The 18,542-nt window shown below is 35.1% G+C and overlaps 1 protein-coding gene across 2 annotated transcripts in view; it reads left to right on the top strand.

Annotated features, from left to right (window-relative positions):
* Positions 1–7,356: 7,356 nt before the first annotated feature.
* The window catches only part of ESD (esterase D), a 35,638-nt gene continuing 24,452 nt past the window's right edge, over positions 7,357–18,542 (top strand). Inside the window, exons 1-2 of one of the 2 annotated variants that reach the window (XM_051987317.1) lie at positions 7,357–7,488; positions 12,752–12,814. The gene's annotated coding sequence lies outside the window, so the exon portion shown is untranslated. Of the gene's footprint in view, positions 7,489–12,748; positions 12,815–18,542 lie in introns of both variants that reach the window. The other variant, XM_051987316.1, reaches the window with a different exon arrangement.

The raw sequence follows: 18,542 nt of genomic DNA, 5'->3' as shown, positions 1-18,542 counted from the left end.
CTCTGTGTATTTTATCACAAATACTATTTTTCCTATTTTTATTTTTTCTCTGCCATTTTTTTTTCTAGGCCATGATTTGCATACTTTCATGATATGTGGTTGTGCATGGTTAGATGGCCATTGATGTGGAATATTGCTTATATTTTAAGTGATTTAAAAAATATATTGATATATTTACTGATTATTGTTTCTAGTCTTCTTTTCCTTAAAGGAAATTCTGTTATATGAAATGGCTCTGTAAGAGAGAAAGGGAAAGGAAGCTGTTATGGACCAAAACTTGAAACAAGATGCTAAGTCAGTGGAATTGATAAAGACAATGATTATTTAGCATGGTATTTAACAATTCTCTAGTTCAGTACATGTACTTAATACTTACTAGAGTTCTACAAGATTCACACCTTTAAGAGAACTCAATCAGGATTCAGTTAGGGAGATTCAGAAGCCAGAGTTCAAGCTCTCAGAACCAAGACTACAGAAGGCCTCTAAGAAAGCTAACCGGGCTGCCGGAAAGGAGACAAGACTTGGAAAGAGACAATAAAGGATTTGGACTTTAATACCTGGTTGCATTTATTACTGAACTGAAACTAAGGCTGCCCAGAGACCCCAAGGAAACCTCAACAGAGAATATTACATCTTAGAGAAGAATATTATAGGAAGCCATGGAGAAATTTATGCAATATAAAAATAAAATGTAACAATATTATATTTTACTTTAAAAAAGAATATACTCTTGTCCCGATCAAGAATCTATCACTCATATTTTAAGCTGAGTCAGAAAATCAATTCCTCAAAACAATTTATAGTCATATTTTAAAAATGCTCTAAATCATTATTGATTGGAGAAATACAAATTAAAACAAGCTTGAAATATCATTTGACACCTACCAGATTGGCTAAAATGATTAAATAGGAAAGTAACAAATGTTGAAGGGAATGTGGATTATTAATGGATTCAAACATTTTGGAGAGTAATCTGGAATTAAATGCAAAGTGATATTAAACTGCCTACATCCTTTGACCCAGTAATACTACTACTAAGTCTATTTGTAAAGACAATTAGGAGAAAAGGGAAAGAACTATATGTTCTAAAATGTTTATAGAAGCTCTCTTTGTGGTGGCAAAGAAACTGCAAGGATGCCTATCAGTTGAGGAATGGTTGAACAAGTTATGATATATGATTATAATGGAATACAACTAGGCTCTAAGAAATAATGAGCTCACTTAATTCTTACAAAGTGCTAAATCAGTGGAATTGAGAGAGACAATGGCTGTTTAGCAGGGTGCTTAACAGTTCTCTAGTTCACTAATGAACTTAGTACTTATTAGAGTTCACACCTTTCACACTTTTAAGATTTACACCTTTAAGAGAGCATATATAAACTAGGAGACTCAACCAGGATGCACTCCAGGAGATTCACAAGCCAGGATTCAGTCGAGGAGATTCACAAGCCAGAGACAACAGTCGGGCAGAACTAAGGAGGACTGAGAAGTGGTGGCAACATGTACTATGGAAAAACACTGAAACTAAGATCCAGAAGGCCTCCAGAAAACTAGTCAAGCCCCAAGTGAAGGAGGTGAGATTTTGGAAGAGACAATAAAAGAGACAACAGCTGGCTGCATTTGAAGTGATTATTACTTTGAACTGAATCCAATTCTCCCTGTGCAACAAGAGAACTGTTCGGTTCTGCACACATATATTGTATCTAGGATATACTGTAATCTATTTAACATGTAAAGGACTGCTTGCCATCTGGGGGAGGGGGGGAGGGAGGGAGGGGAAAAATCAGAACAGAAGTGAGTGCAAGGGATAATACTGTAAAAAATTACCCTGTACCCTGGCATGCGTTCTATCAATAAAAAGTTATTTTAAAAAAATTACCTGGCATGGGTTCTGTCAATAAAAAGTTATTTTAAAAAAATGTGATAGCTCATACCTTATAATATTTAACCTGAATATTAGGTATCATTCTAACACCAATGGATTAGTTTATTTGTTATAATGCTGTAAGATCATTTTTAAAACAACAATTACTTTCCATTATCAGATGAGCTAGATATTTTATTGTAAGCTTTTATTTTTCTGGATTCCTAATATAAATGCCTTTGGGATCTGAACCAGGATTCACTTGTTATTTTATCAGAAATCTAAATAAGATTTAGAGTAGCTAGCTGGGACAGTAGACAGAATACTGGGCTTCCAATGAGGAAGACCTAAATTCAAATTTGACTTCAGACACTTATTAGTGTAATCCTAGGCAAGTCACTTAAACCTCTTTGCCTCAGTTTCTTTATCTGTAAAATAAGCTGAAGAAATAAATGGCAAACTATCTTTGTCAAGAGAATCCCAAATGGGGTTATGAAGAGTTAGACCCAAATGAACACCAACAAAATAAGATTTAACTAACAAGATAGAGGGTAAATTAAGAAGATATCATCTATATCCAATATAATACTAGACAGTTTGTAATATTCCCCTGAATATATCATCATAGTTTTTTTCTCACCTAAATGTTCTTCATTATGTTTCTGTCCTCAGGTTCATGGATTTCCATTCAGGAATATGTCTATTAAAATGTCCTGTTATTCCTCCCACCCATCTTCTTCTTTCCACCCATCACTTCAATTAAATCTAAAAGTTCTGATACAACCATTCTCCTTCAGGTAATACTAAATGTCTCCTTGAGATTTTCCAGAATTTTGAGGAAATCTCCAAAGTTCATGAGTTACTTTCTAGGGGACACAATGGGAATTTAAAAGAATCACTGAAAAGTAGTACACATGTTTTTTTTTTATCTCTATCCTCAATTAGACTCAGTAAGGAATTACAGAACAAAATTGGGAGGTAAGTAAGATGAGGTAGGGAAGGATAGTCCATGAACTGAGTCATGGAAGATACAAATATAATTTATTCTTCTTGACCCTACTAGAAATAAAGACTGGGGAACTTTTGTTGGGAGTGAAGCAAGTGAGATGAGTCTTCTTGACATCCACTAAAGAGGTTCTTTTATGTATCAGTTTTTGTTGACCCAACTCCACTTCCCCGAAAGAAAGCAATACGGTAACACCTTCTCTTGAAAAAGATGGACAATAATTGATAGCACCTGCAGCTTGGTGAAAAACATCAAACATCTGCTTTGGAGGCAAAGAAGAATAGCAGACATAGGAAATGAGGTGTAAACAGAACAAAAGAGCAACTATGGAAATTAAGAGGAGTGCCAGCATTAAGATATCTCTGGAACCAAACCAAGGAAGCTGCAAGAGGTGGGGGACAAGAAACTCAAACACACAGATGATAGCAGGAAGATGGAGCTGGGAGAGATACTATAGTTCTGATACAACCTTTCCTCACTTAGAAGTATGAGTTTTCTGCGGGAAGACAGCCTTCCCTATTGTCATGGAAATGTGGAGAAAATGAAATGTGTAGCTAAGAATGATTATGCTATTTGATTTTTCTTTGTTACTGTATTATAGAAATGCTTGCTTTATTCCACAAATTAAATTAGAAAGAGAAAAAGAAAATCATTCTTTGGTTTTTCTATCAATGTGCAGCATCTTGAACAAGTTTTTAAATCCAACCTAAATATAATGTTAATGCTCAAGTCACAGTTTTGAGGGCAACTAAAAACAAAGTAAAAACAAACAAAAAAAAGTAAATGATAAAAATTTTGCTACAAGAACATACCATTAAGTATAATATTTACATTTGATTTATCTCCTGTCTCTGCAGCTATCATTTGTAAATTACTGGGACTATCAACATTCTACTGGATTTCCTCAATTTGTATGACATAATTAAATCCCCTAGAGGAAAACTATATTTCCTCACTTTGGGATTACAAATTAAATTGTAGAGGATAATTGCTGAAAGGTAATCCAAGACATAGACAAAACTGAGACGTGAATTTCAAGCCAATTATACCTGAACATAGTTGTTTGGGCTAAAATCCCAAATATCTGGTAACTCTCTTTTTGCAACAGCATGCCTTAACACTCTGCAAGTTGAAGAACTATTGTTCTCTGGACTTTGCTACAAAAGTTGTGAATTAGACACACCAAATTTTCTGCTTAATCTGATCCAACTCTGCATGTCAGTACCTACCAAAGATATCTCATTTATATAACTCTGCACTTAATAAATGCTTTTTCATTCAAGTTGTCTCCTCTAAAAGCCATCATCTGTAATTTATGAGATTTATGTAAAGGTCTTCAGTGAAGACTGTAGCTATTGAGCAAAGCTCAATACCTGAGTACAAACACTGTGTTTTGAAATTAGAAAGGTAGTAGTTGCAGGAAGCAGGTAGAGGGGGAGAGGGAAAGGGAGTATGAAATATTCTGACAAATCATGAAGGAAAGGAGAAAAGCTAAGTTTGAAAATATGAATAGAATAGTAGATCGGAGATATGAAAAAATACCTAAAATGTGAATAGGAAGGCACTTGAGCAAGTGGCAATAGATTTCTAAATTGAAATGGAATCCCAAGCATAGAAAAAGTCTTGCCTTGAGGGTTTCAAGCAGATTGGAGAGAACAGAGGAGGAAGACAAGAAGTGAGGCTAAATCTATTAAAAGTGTATTAAGTGAAATTGAAGCCATGAGTTCTGTAATTCTGCTAGGGACACTGATTTTTCATAAAACAAGTTATTAGAAAGCATGCCCTTGGGCTGGTTCAAAAACATAATTATGAGATGTCTGAGCACATAGAAAATTAGCACTTTCCACCCTCAAATTTATTCTCATTTGACAAAAGTAGGGCAATCAATTGATGTTTTAAAAGTTTTACCAACTGATATTTGTAAAGTAGTAGTAGTGGTGGTGGTAGTAGTAGTAGTGGTGGTGGTGGTGGTGGTGATAGTGATGGGTAGTAATAGTAGCAGCTGTAGAGTAGTGGTAGTAGTAGTAGTAGTAGTAGAAGTAGTAGCACTAGTAGTAGTAGTAGCAGCAGCAGTAGAGCGGTAGTAGTAGTAGTAATAGTAGTAGTGGTATTGATAGTAGTAGTAGTAGTAGTAGTAGTAGTAGTAGTAGTAGTAGTAGCAGCAGCAGCAGTAGAGCAGTAGTAGTAATAGTAAAAAAGGAAAAAAAATAAGCAGCAGCAAGAAGTAGTACCAATGATAGTTGGTGAGGTACTGAATGGTAGGTGTGTTGGGCAGAGAGAAATAGAAAAAATTGATATACTTGATCTCTGGGGCAGTGGTGGGAGAAGGCACTGTTAGAGATAAGTTTAACTCCATGGTCCCACTCTCTGGGGAGATCACCCAGTCAGAAATCCAAGTTATGTCAAGCCCTTGAAGCCTACCTTTCATAAGGGTGTTGGGCAGCCTCACTTTGCCATGTCCTGTCAGAATTCCCAGTCATGCCCCTGAGATTCAATTTTCCTTATAAAATCGACTTATAGCCCATGCCATACAGACTGCCCTCCTTTGGGTCAGTTCATTTTGCCTCTTTCTTGGTGGTTTTTCTCTATCCTTCCTCATGCCATCTGGTATCTCTCCTCGCCCCATTATGCTCCTGACCCTACTTTTCTTTCTTTTGCTAGCTAACTCTTTCTGGGTGCTAAATCCCTTTCAGGATTTAGCCTGAAGCTAAGGACATGCCCCAAACTCATGGGATATTGCCTTTTTCCTGGCAAATGGCAAGTTCTACTATGGAATCTGCCCTTTCCATAAAACTGCTTTCTATGCTCTCCCAACTCTATTTCATATTTACCATCATTTTGCCTGTAACCTCTTCCCCTAAATAAATCTATCTTTTGCCAGAAAGAATCGCCATTAAGAATTCTTCACAAGACTGAACCCTAACAACTGATGCTTATCATCATGTGGGGTGATTGGCCACATCAGTAATGGTAGTAAAAAGAATAATAGCTACATTGTATATAGCACCTATAATGTGCCAGGTATTGTGTTAAGCACTTTACAAATCTCATTTAATTTTTATGGACAAACTGCTTTGTAATAAGCCTCCTCTTTGACCCATGTAAGGAATAGATACCTGAATGGTAGAATGGTGTCAGTATTAGTCATATTAAATACATATGTCTATCAAGCACTGATGGAGTGTGTCTCACTAAGAGCAAACTGACATTTTCCTGACCTTAGAGTGATATTGTTCTAACAATGACTGTAAAAGTCTTTTGGCCTGGTTATATTTCTTCCCTTAGATTTTAGGGAAGATATATTAATGATCCTGAGCCCCTCTAACTTTAGAGTGCTATTGTTCTAACAATCTGTCAATGATTCTAAAGTCTTTTGGCCTTAGGATAGTCCTACAAATACTGTTAACTGTCAAATAATCTACTGGTCAGTGACAACCAAATTCCTGAGACAAAAGTGAATAGACCTCTCCTCAGTTCTACCTCTAGGCCACAAAAGTAGCCTATTAGTGACATGAAAAACTGGATAAACTTCTCTTCTTGCTCCAGGTTCTTTGCTAAAATTCTTTTGGAACTTAGCCCACTTCAGTTGGCTACAATTACAATAAACTTTGCTCCTTGACTTGGAGATGGGTTCAAACCTGAAAATTCTTTTGAGACACCTGGCCACATTGATGAACGATCCCCAACCTTTTGGGCTCTCCTTTCTAAACCTCAGCACCTTTTGGGGTGAGACCAGGTATTTCCTTTTTCTAGTTGAACTAATATATCTCACTCCTAGGTCAACACATAGTGAGTCAGTGAAATGGATAGTCATCTACTTGAGTTCTAATTAGACTTCACACACTTACTAGCTGAGTGACCCCCGACAAGTCACTGAAACCAGTTTCCTCATCGTTAAGAAGGACTGGGGAAAGAAAGGGCAAATCATTGCAGTATCTCTGCCAAGAAAATCTCAAGAGTAGAAGAACAACAAGTAGAGACCTCGTTCACACCATGTAGTATCTGGTAAATTCTCTTTGTGTAACTTCTCCGATTTCCATTATCAATATCTGGTTCTCAAAGTGTGGTGCAGTGAATCCCGGAGGGTCTCTGAAATCCTTTCAGAGGGTCTACAAATTCAAAATTAGTTTTTTTTCTATTTATGATAAATATCTATTATGCAACCCATATAAACAAAAACTCTTTGGACATATTCTCAATAGTTGTTAACCCCGTAAAGATACTGAGAAAAAGAGTTTGAGAACCACTGGAAGCTCTTCCCCACGTGGGCATCAGATCCGTGTGAAAGAAGTCGGATATTTATATACCCCATTAAAGGGGTAACGGCTAGAAATGCTGCCTGAACCCCAAAAGAAGAGGGAAAAAAAGAGGGAGGAAGGGGAGCAATGAGAAAGGAAAAGAGAGAAGGGGAAGGAGGAGGGTTAAAAAAAACAGGAAGAGGAGAGACTACAAAAAAAGTCAGGGAAAGCAGAGGAAGGGCGACAGGGCCCGGAGGCAGCCTGGAAAGGATAAAAGAGAAGGAGGGAAGTGGGCGGCCGAGCTAGGGCTTTGGTCCCGCCCCTTCCTCCGTCTATCTCCCCTTCCCTTGTCGTCTCCTCGGCCGCTTACAGTGACCCAGGTGAGTTTGTCTCTACCCCCGTGGGCGCCTGCCCCCTCCTGCCGGGCCTCGGCGCGGGCTCCTGGTCCTGGGAGTCGGGCCCCGGCCTTCCTCGGCCCCGCGGGTTCGCGCCTAAGCTCACGCCGGAAACCCGCCCCCATGGATGATGGAGGGGCCGTGGCCGAGGCGCGGGCCCATGGGGTTAAGCATCGTCAGTAGAGAGGGAGTATATGACGGACGTTCCGGTCCCTGCCCCGGCCCACCTTTAACCCCGTTTGTATCTTGGGGACTCCCACACACACACTTGGGAGACTTTCTCAGATTTTGCTTTTCACCCCATAAAATAAAATACTAAGGATTACAAATGAAGACTATTCTTTCAAAAGAAAATCGCCAAAATGTTTTAAAAACAGGTTCAAGATCCCTAGGTTGAGCCCGCTAATTTATAGTGGAGAAAGAGCTCTAGAGTTCGGAATGGGCCGCGGTGTTCGGGTCCAGCCCGGTCACTGAACGGAATGGGTTGGGGATAACGGGGCGGCAACTTGTTGCTTAATTTCTCCGAAGTGTGGTTTCCTGTTCTGCAAATTGCAATGAGCTCCTGTGGGAACTAGGTTTTTAAGGAAACTGACTTAAATGCTCTTTAATAAGAATGAAGAGAGGAGAGGGAATATGATCAGATCATATCTGACCATATTTTGTAATATTGCTTTGATAGCCTAGTAGAGGATGGATTAGAATTAAGATTTATGGCAAGGAGAGACGTTTTCATTGCAGCGTTTAACTTGAGTCGCCTATAATTTAAATGAGAGAGGAACTCACTTTGAATCCTGGCACTAAAGAGGGCCCCAGGGTTCGTTCCTCTTTTGTCAATGATGAGATTGGAAATGATCCCTAAAATCCTTCTGACTTGAAATCAGTAATCCAGTGAAATTTTGACTATTCAGAGTAGCATATTGGCCAGATCTTGGAAGGAAATAGTCCTGTTGTATTCTGCTTAGATTATATTTGAAGTATTCTATTCATTTTAGGGTGCCACAATTTTGGAAGGACGTTAACACATAGTACTTTCCTGTAAGTACCGAGCCAGGAAAGTTAATACTATAGTAGTCAAGTGATTTGCCCAGTGCCACAAAAATAATCAGTGGCATGGCTAGGCCTGGAAATCAAATTTTTTTTATGGGAGCATAACTTTGTAATTGGGATGAATACATGACATAGGTCATTTAGTTCAGAGGTGTCAATACAACTGCTGGGATCTTTACATGTGTTTTAGTGGTCTCTGTTTCTATTTGAATTTCACACCACACATCTAGTCCAATCTTCTTTACTTTTCAGAGAGTAAACTGATCTAGGAAGGTTAAAAGATTTGTCCAGTCACTGGTAGTAAGTAGTCAAAGAAGGGAGATCAACCGAGCTCCTCTGATTTTAGAGTTTGTGTTTTTCCCACTCAACCAATTTAATGTTATTTTTATCAAGGCCATTCTTGAGGAAGATTAGCAGGTTGTGTATCATTCATTGGAAGTTCAAAAAATAAGTCAAAGGAAGAAGCTATATAAAAGATTTCAATTAGTGTGGTAGTAGCAGTAATGGTCAGATACAAGAGACATTTTTGAAGGAAGCAAAATTTGGTGATTGATTTGATGAGAGGAGAGGATTTTGAGCTTAAGTGCTTGGGAGAATGGTTTGCATGATATTAATCTTAGCTGTAGAAGATTGTGTTGTCCAGTCAGAAATGCATTTCGGATATTTGGAAATACAAGAGTAATGCTTTAGACAAATGGAATGAAAATCAAGTTGGGGGTCATCTACCAAGAGTTGGTAGCTGAAGCCACAGGAATGGTTGAGATAGGAAGAAATCTGAGGGAAAAAACTTTGTGAACATCCTAATGTAGAGAATGGAAAGAAGATCAGAAAGTGGTCAGAGACATTATAAGAGAGACAGTGTACTTGTGTCACAGGATCCAAGAAGGAAGGCTTGACAAATAGTGTCAAATGCTTAGAAGAGGTCACTAGATGATTATGGTCTTAAGGTGGTTAAGGTATGGCTTGGAGGATGAACAGTTGGTGAGAAAATAGAAACAGTAGTTTGAAGAAAAATGTTAGAGGTAAAAGGAGGAAAGAAAAGGGCAATGTGTATCTGTACCATAATTATAGAACCAGACAGAAATTAGTGTTGTCAAGAACTATTCCATCATTTTATAGTTAGAATGGAGCCAATTTTGGGGGGAAAGATTGAAAGCTTTTGAGTAAGGTTGTAATGTAAAACTTCTTTGAGGAAAATTAGTCAGGCAGCTTTGTGCAAGGTAGATTGGAAAAGGGTTGGATAGTAAATGGGTGTTGGGTTAGGTTAGGAGTTTAGTTAGGAGGATGTGGGGATAAGTAGGCATGAGAAGGCCTCTATAGAAATGGCATTGAGACTTAAAGGAAGAATTGATAGGACTTGATGATTTCTTAGCTATGGAGGTCAAGAAAGAGAAAAAAATCAAATATGATTTAAATTTCAGGAAATACTAATATATAAATAGGAAAGCCTGGATTAGTGATTTGGAGGAATATCGGGAGTTTGATTTTATATATGTTGATTTTTTTTTTAAGTTACATTTTGCTATAAATATCTAATAGGTATTTGGAAATATGAGATTAAAAGTTTGGGAGAAAAAAGGAAAACTAAAAAGTTGGTACAACTAGTAGAGCAGTGGAAAGAACACTCGGCCCTTTAGTCAAGAGGGCTTGAGTTCAAATTTGTACTCAGACACTTGATACTTAACTAACTGTGTGATCCTGGACAAGTCACTTAACCCCAGATTGTCTTACCAAAAAAAAAAGTTTGTGATAGAGATCTGAAGGTGTGAAAAAGGATGTGTTATTCTGAAGACATTTAGAGGTAAAATAGAGTGATAATGGAAGGTTTTGAGGAAGAGGTGGCTTATGAGCCAGATTTTAAAGAGTGGTAAACAGATAACAAAGAACATTCTGAAGAGAATGCTTTTTTTTGCAAAGGAAAAATGAGTAAGTAACATGGAGGTACTATTTGGAAGAAAAATGGTACAGAGGAATAAAGGTGTTGATGTTAGCCTGGATTTTTGCAAACACACACACACACACAGAAAGAGAGAGAGAGAGAGAGAGAGAGATAGACAGACAGACAGACAGAGACAGAGAGAAGGAGAAAGAGAGCACTTGAGCAAGCAGGGAAGGAAGGAGATATTAAAGTAAAAGTGCAGCTAATTGGTTGATCTTTTAGCCCCGTATTAGATTGTAGTTGTTGGGCAGTTAGATGGTCCAGTAATTAGAGTTCTAGGCTTGAAGTCAAGAAAACTTGAGTTCAAATTCAGTTTCAGACACTTACCAGTTGTGGGAACTTGGAAAATAAATTAACCTTTGTCAGTTTCTGTTTCCTCAACTGTAAAATGCAGATGATAATAGTACCTACCTTGAAGAACTATTGAGCAGATGAAATGAGATATTTGTGAAATGCTTACTTAACACAATGCCTGACACAAAGATACTATATAAATCCTAATTTAGTAAACTTATCCCTTCCCTCCAGGATAATTGCTACACTGAGGCTAAAAGGGAAAAAAAAATCACCAGCCCACATCCAATATTTGATGGAGTAAAAGTTATCAAATAAAGACTACCCTAAATTTTAATGTTTTTATTCCAGAAGGAAAATCCAACATACTCCAAAATGTAAATTTGTGCAGTTTTGATTTATGAAACTGTAGTTTGCATATTTACTCTTAACTTAGGGTTTTGTGTATTTGATGCTGAAATTTTGAGTGATCTTTAGAAAACCCCAATCATAATTCACATATAAATGGGTATATAACTATCATTGATAGTGCTCTGGGAAGAATGTTTTCATAAAATATTTTTTCCATGAGAAGCACTATTTGCCCATCTTTCTTTCTGGATCAGAATTGCAAAAGAAATAGTATAGTCAAAATTACATGTTTTACTGCTTTTTTATTTTCTCTGCCTATCAAAGTGAAACGGGGGAACATTGTTATAAAATATAGCAGCCCAAATTTATCTGGAAGCTTTGTGAATTTTAATAGACTTTGGCCTAATCAGAATGAAAGCAAAACAGATAGGAAAATTTCATTCAACTTCCCATTGTCTAGTTAGCTTACAAGGCTATATTTCAGTAATGGTAATAAATATTCTTATATAGCTTTCCCAGATACAAATTACTTCTTTATCTTCAAGGATTATTGTAATTAAAAAACCAACAATAACAACAACAACAACCACCTTGAGTGTTGGTTAGAAAGTGAATTGAAATAACTTTCTCAAAAACAATATATTGTTCTATACCTTGTACAGTTAATATTTAAGGTTTCATCCTTTTGTGTTATTGATATCAAGGAGTAGAGCAGCTATGATAATAGCATATGAAAAATTAAATATAATAACTGATAAACAGCAGGGAAAAATATGCAAGGAATAAGACATTTAGAGTCATTAATGTAATTTTTAAGAGTTACATAAATTTAACTAACGAATTTATGCTTTTTAAAAAGAGATACACAAAGAAACATTGTGTGATCTATAAACAAAATCTAATTTTAATTTAATGGCTACAGTACTTCAGACTTTTTCTTGAAAGTCTTGAAACACTTAGCCTAAGAATTCAGACTTAATATTCATTTCATACTTTCCATATTTAAAACTTGTATCATCTAAAAGACTTATTTTTTAAATTATTATCTTATATAATCAAGAATGTTTTACCTGATTTCAGGCCCTATTGGCACAATACTTGACTAGAACTTGAATTCAACTCAGAAGCTGAAATGAGAGACAAGATAGGGAATATGATTGTGTGATGCTGCTAATACATCTGCCTCCACCTTGATCAGCATGTAAAGCCATTAAATACATGATATTGTTCAATATTTTTAAAATAAATGCCTGCTTTGAAAGAAGGACAACAGTAATAACTCACTTTTATTTAACGTCTTAAGTTTTGTAAAAGATCTTTCTTAGAGCAACCTTGTAAAGGAAGTAATACAAATCTTATTTCCATTTTACAGTTGAGGAAATTGGGCTCCGAGAGGTTAAGTGATTTGCCTGTAATTACATAGCCAGTGTTTGAAATAATATTTGAACTCAAATGTTCAAATAGACTCAGAGTATATCACTCTTTCCATTTTGCCCCACTGTCTGTCCTATAATCAAATATGTACGTTTAGCATGTTCAAATGTGTTACAAAGGTATTTGTTTTCTTTTATTAAGAATTTTTTCCATTATCTAAATTGTTTTGTATTTTGGCAGTAGGATCATACACCGTCTGTCAGTCATCTTGTATCAGTAAGTGGGAAACCAGTAGCAACTGAATAGGTAAGTTCAAATATTACAATTTCACATTGAAGTTCAGGTGGAGGTTAAAAAACTCTAATAACACTGAAATTTACTATTTTTTCATATATAATATTTCACATATAATGTAATATTTCTTTCATAATACAGCATTAGATATTTGTTTTGTAAGTCAGTTTTCAATTAATTCATACCCTGTTCTCTTAATTTTAGGGCTAGCTTCAAAAAATATTTAGAAAAAAGAATTTCAGCGTTTAGCAATTACCTTGCATAGAATAGTCATGAAGTACATGTTTCTTGAATTGAATTAAAAGTAGGGTGGTTTTTAGAATAACCTGAAAAGGCAATTCTGCCCTTAAGCTTTCTTTTTCTCCATTGCTTTTGTAGAGCAATGATAAGCATTTATTTTGATTTCAAATTGACACTGTAAAGAATTTAGTGAGCAAGAAAAAAGACACTCTAGCTCAAATTTATTTAAACAATTGAAAAGCAAATTAGCATACGGTATATGAGGAAAGAAAGGCAAGCTGATTATAAAGCTCTCCTACATTTGATCACTTCAGAAATTCCAAAAATATAATTGTAATAGCAGTCAATGTTGAAAAGCAAGGTTTTCCAGTGAAATAATGAACAGTTTTTATTTCCTATTTTCATTGGAAATAATTTTATTTATTATTGAATTGTACTTTCTTTAAAAGTATGAAGTCATTTTTTATTAGTTTGTTAAAAAGATATAACTATCAATCAATTTATAAATATTTGTTAAGTGTTATACCATGTACTAAGTGCTGTGCTAAGTTCTGGAGATAAAAAACAAAAATGAAGTGATCTCAGTCTTTAAAGAATGAACTTTCTCTCAGACCCCTTATGTAGCTTAGTTTTTCTTTGTTAAATGGAAAGATTACATTTAGAATTGGGAATGTATTTTGAAACTTTTAGTATACGAGATAAGGTCAAAAAGGGTACCTGATTTAGATATAAAGGGTAATATCATAAACAAAATTAAGGGAGCATGAAATATCTTATTTGTCAGATTAATGAGCAAAGAAAGAATTTATGGTCAAACAAAAGGTAGAGAGGATCATTAAGCATAAAATTCATAATTGTTATTACATTAACTTTAAAAATTTTTGCATAGATAAAATCAGTTTAGCCAAGATTAGAAGAAAAGCAGGAAACGAAGGGGAAATTTTATAGCAAGTTTCTCTGATAAAGATCTTATATCTCACTTTATATATATAGTAAACCTGAATGAAATTTATAAAAATAAAAGCCATCCCCCAGGAGATAAAAAGATCAAAGGATATAAATACACAGTTTCAGAAGAAAGCAAAGCTATCTATAGTCATATTTTTTTAAATGCTCTAAATCCTCGTTGATTAGAGAAATACAAATTGAAACAACTCTAAGGTGCCATCTCACACCTTGACTAATATAACAAAAGGACAATAATAAATGTTGGAGAGAATATGGGAAAATTGAAATGCTAATGCATTGTTGGTGGAGTTGGTTGTGATCCAATCATTCTGGAGAACAATTTGGAACCATACACAAAGGACTATAAAACTACATAGCCTTTGATCCAACAATACCACTATTTGGTCTATATCACAAAAAGATCCTAAAAAAGGGATCCACATGTTTAACAAAGTGTACAGCAGCTCTCTTTGTGGTAGCAAACAATTGGAAATTGAAGAGATGTCCATCAATTGAGGAATATGTGAACAACCTGTGGTATATGAATGTAATGGTATATTATTGTTCTATGAGAAATGATGAACAGGCAGGGTTTAAAAAATCTGGAAAGATTTACATGAACTGATTCTGAATGAAGTGAGCAGAACCAGGAGATTGTACATAATAATAAGAATATGCTAGGATGATCAGCTCATTCTAGTTGATATGTATTCTGATCTATTCTGCTCTATTCTGATCAGTACAATGATCCAAGATAATTCCAAAGGACTTATGAGGAGAAATGCTTTTTAACTCCAGAGAAAGAGTTGATAGAGTCTGAATATGAAGTGAAGTATAATTTAAAAAAATGTTTTTTGGTAAAGTATCTACTATGGAATTTTGAATTGCATAATTTCACTTGTATAATTGATGCTACCATTTCTGGTTTTCTTGCTTTCCCAGTGGGTAAAGGAGGGATGAGATGGAGGAATGGGATTTGAGACTCAATTTTTTTAAAAATAGAGGTTAAAAATAAATAACTTTTTAAAAAAAAATTTTACATAAAACACAAAAAGTTGATGATTGTTAAAATGTTTTTAATTAAAAAAGTGACTTGTATATGAAAGGTTATCATTTTTAGACAAGAGAGTATGGCAAGTATAATTTCTTTGTGCATAGATATTTCATATTTAAACTTAGTAGAAATGCTATCTCTATCTAAAATAATCTTTCTAATCTTAGATTCCATATATTTTCCTAAGGGCAATTTGTGCGATGATATAGTTTTCCTTAATACATAATGAAATATTTTAAGTTGTATCAATTAATTACTTGAGTGTAGCAGGGTCTTTTAAAAATTTATTTATTTATTTTTAATATGCATTACTTTGTGAATTATGTTGGGAGAGAAAAATCAGAACAAAAGGGAAAAATCATTGGGGGGGGGGGGAGACAGAAAAAAGAAGTGAATATAGCATGTGTTGATTTACATTCAATCTTCACAGTTCTTTCTCTGGATACAGATGACATTTTCTGTCCAGTCTGTCAGGATTGTCTTGAATCACTGAACTGTTGAGAAGAACCAGACCTTTCATAGTTGATCATTGCACATTCTTTTTTTTTTTTTTTTTTTTAAGTAACTTTTTATTGATAGAACCCATGCCAGGGTAATTTTTTACAGCATTATCCCTTGCATTCACTTCTGTTCCAATTTTTCCCCTCCCTCCCTCCACCCACTCCCCTAGATGGCAAGCAGTCCTTTACATGTTGAATAGGTTACAGTATATCCTGGATACAATATATATGTGCAGAACCGAACAGTTTTCTTGTTGCATAGGGAGAATTGAAGGTATAAATAACCCAGGAAGAAAAACAAAAATGCAAGCAGTTTATATTCATTTCCCAGTGTTCTTTCTTTGGATGTAGCTGCTTCTGTCCATCCTTGATCAATTAAAGCTCTCTCATTGCACATTCTTGCTGTTATTGTGTACAATGTATTCTTAGTTCTGTTTGTTTTGCTCAACATCAGTTCATGTAAATCTTTCCAGGCCTTTCTAAAATCAGCTTGTTCATCATTTTTTATAGAACAATAATATTCTATTACTTCCATTTACCACAACTTGTTCAGCCATTCCCCAATTAATAAGCAACCACTCTTTTTCCAATTCTTGCTACCACAAAAAGAACTACTACAAACATTTTTGTGCATTTTCTCTCCTTTATGATTTCCTTGGGATACAGACCCAATAATAGCACTTCTGGGTCAAAGAATATGCATAGTTTCATAGCCCTTTGGGCATAGTTCCAAATTGCTCTACAGAATGGTTGGATCATTTCACAGCTGAGTGGAGTAAAGTTAATAACTTTAGGCCATAGAAATATTTAAAGACATTTTAAAAATTGAGTTTCTAAGATAAGTTACTTAATCTACATTTTTGAAAAATGAGATTGCTTTTCTCAACTCAAAACTAATCAGAATGAAAACATTACTTTTTTCAAGTGAGACAACTTGAGAAATACTGATTCATTTACCTTCTGTAGCTTTTAATACTTTAATATTACCTGAAGTATTCTTTCAATTTAACTCTACTAGTCTTTTAACTTAGCTGTGTTTAGGACACTGTTTGGTGCTACAAATATAGACACAACAGAAACTAGTCCTTGGCTTCAAAATATTTACATGTTTCAATACAGACAGAGTTCATGAGTACTAGACTATTAGAAAAAGGCATTGAAGTTCAATGTCTATAAGCAGATGCTTTAAAAAATTAGTTGAATCAATGAGATGATTCAAACTAATTCCAATTGTTCATTGATGTAGAGAGCCATGTACACCCAGAGAAAGAATCATGGGAACTGAGTATGGACCACAACATTGCATTCTTTTTTCTGTTGTTTGCTTGCATTTTGTTTTCTTTCCCAGTTTTTTTTTTCTCTTCTTCCTTTTGATCTGATTTTTCTTGTGCAAAAAGATAACTATATAAATATATATAGATATATTGGATTTAACATTTATTTTAACATATTTAACATGTGTTTGACTACCTGCCATCTAGGGGAGGGAGTGAAGGGAATGAAGGGGTAATTTGGAACAGAAGTCTTTGCAAGGGTCATTGTTGAAAAATTACCCATGCATATGTTTTGTAAATGAAAAGCTTTAATAAAAAAAATTTAGTTGAATCAATGAGATGATTGAGGCCAGTTCCAATTGTTCAGTGATGAAGAGAGCCATCTACACCCAGAGAGAAAACTGTTGGAACTGAGTGTGGAACACAACATAGCATTTTCACTCTTTTTATTGCGGTTTGCTTGCATTTTGTTTTCTTTCTCATTTTTTTCTTTTTTGATTTCATTTTTCATGTGCAGCAAAATCATTATATCAATATGTATACATATATTTGTTTAAATACACATTTTTAATGTTTAATATATATTGACTTTTTTGCATCTGGAGGGGAGAAAAAGGGGGAAAATTTGGAATGCAGAGTTTTGCAGGGATCTTTGTTGGAAAATTATTCGTGCATATGTTTTGAAAATAAAAAGCTTTAATAAAAAAATTAGTTGAATAATAAAGAATGGAAAGAAAATTATCTCTAGAAAGGTACTAGTTGTATAGCTTTGTGAAGGACAGTAAAATAGATTTGGAAAGTGTTGAAGTGATATTTAATATTAAATGTAGCTCTTTCATTGTAAAGAGGAAAAAGCTTGAAATCAGAGAGATGAAGAGTCTTGTCTAATGTCACACAGGTAATGTATTATAGAGCTAGGGTTTGATCCTAGGTTTTTTCATACTTACTCAGCATTCTTTCCACTTCCTCTGTCTGCTTCCAATATTGCATGACATGTTGGAGGATTGGCGTACTTTTGTGTCCCCATTTTCATTGGATCAGATCCTTTAGATCTAAATTCTTCCGTCTGCAATATGTCTGAGAAAGTCATTCACTACAGTATTCTGATTTAGAAGTTTTATTCTTTCTTAAGGCATGATTTTTCTTCAGTAGATATAGTGACAATGAGTATTCCCTATTAACTTTTTTTCTAATTATAGTTTTTTAGTAATATTTTTCCAAATACATGTAAACATAGTTTTCAGTATTCATTTTTGTAAAATCTTCTACCATTCATTTTTATAAAACTCTGTTCCAAATTTTTCTCCTTCCCTCCCTTTTCTCCTCCTTCCCCAAGACAGCAAGCGATCTGATAAGGATTAAATATCATGTTATGCAAGAAAAATCAGATCAGAAGGGAAAAAACTCATAAGAAAGAAAAAACAAATAAACAAGAAAGAATAGTAAAACTACTGTGCTTCGATCCACAATCAGTCTACATAGTTTGCTCTCTGGATGAGGACGGCATATTCTATCCCAAGTCTATTGGAATTGGCTTGACTCATGGTTTTCTGTCTCTTGTATTGATGTAATTTCTGGCGTATGTGCACGTGCGCGCGCGCGCACACACACACACACACACACACACACACACACACACCAACCACTCCAACCTGTCAACTTCTTTGATTGTTAACTCATGTTTAGATAATACACAAAGCACGTTATATGAATGATCTTGTTTG

The sequence above is a fragment of the Antechinus flavipes genome, chromosome 3 (genome assembly GCF_016432865.1).
Source record: "Antechinus flavipes isolate AdamAnt ecotype Samford, QLD, Australia chromosome 3, AdamAnt_v2, whole genome shotgun sequence".
NCBI lineage: Eukaryota > Metazoa > Chordata > Mammalia > Dasyuromorphia > Dasyuridae > Antechinus > Antechinus flavipes.
This window is presented reverse-complemented; position numbering and strand designations above follow the sequence as displayed.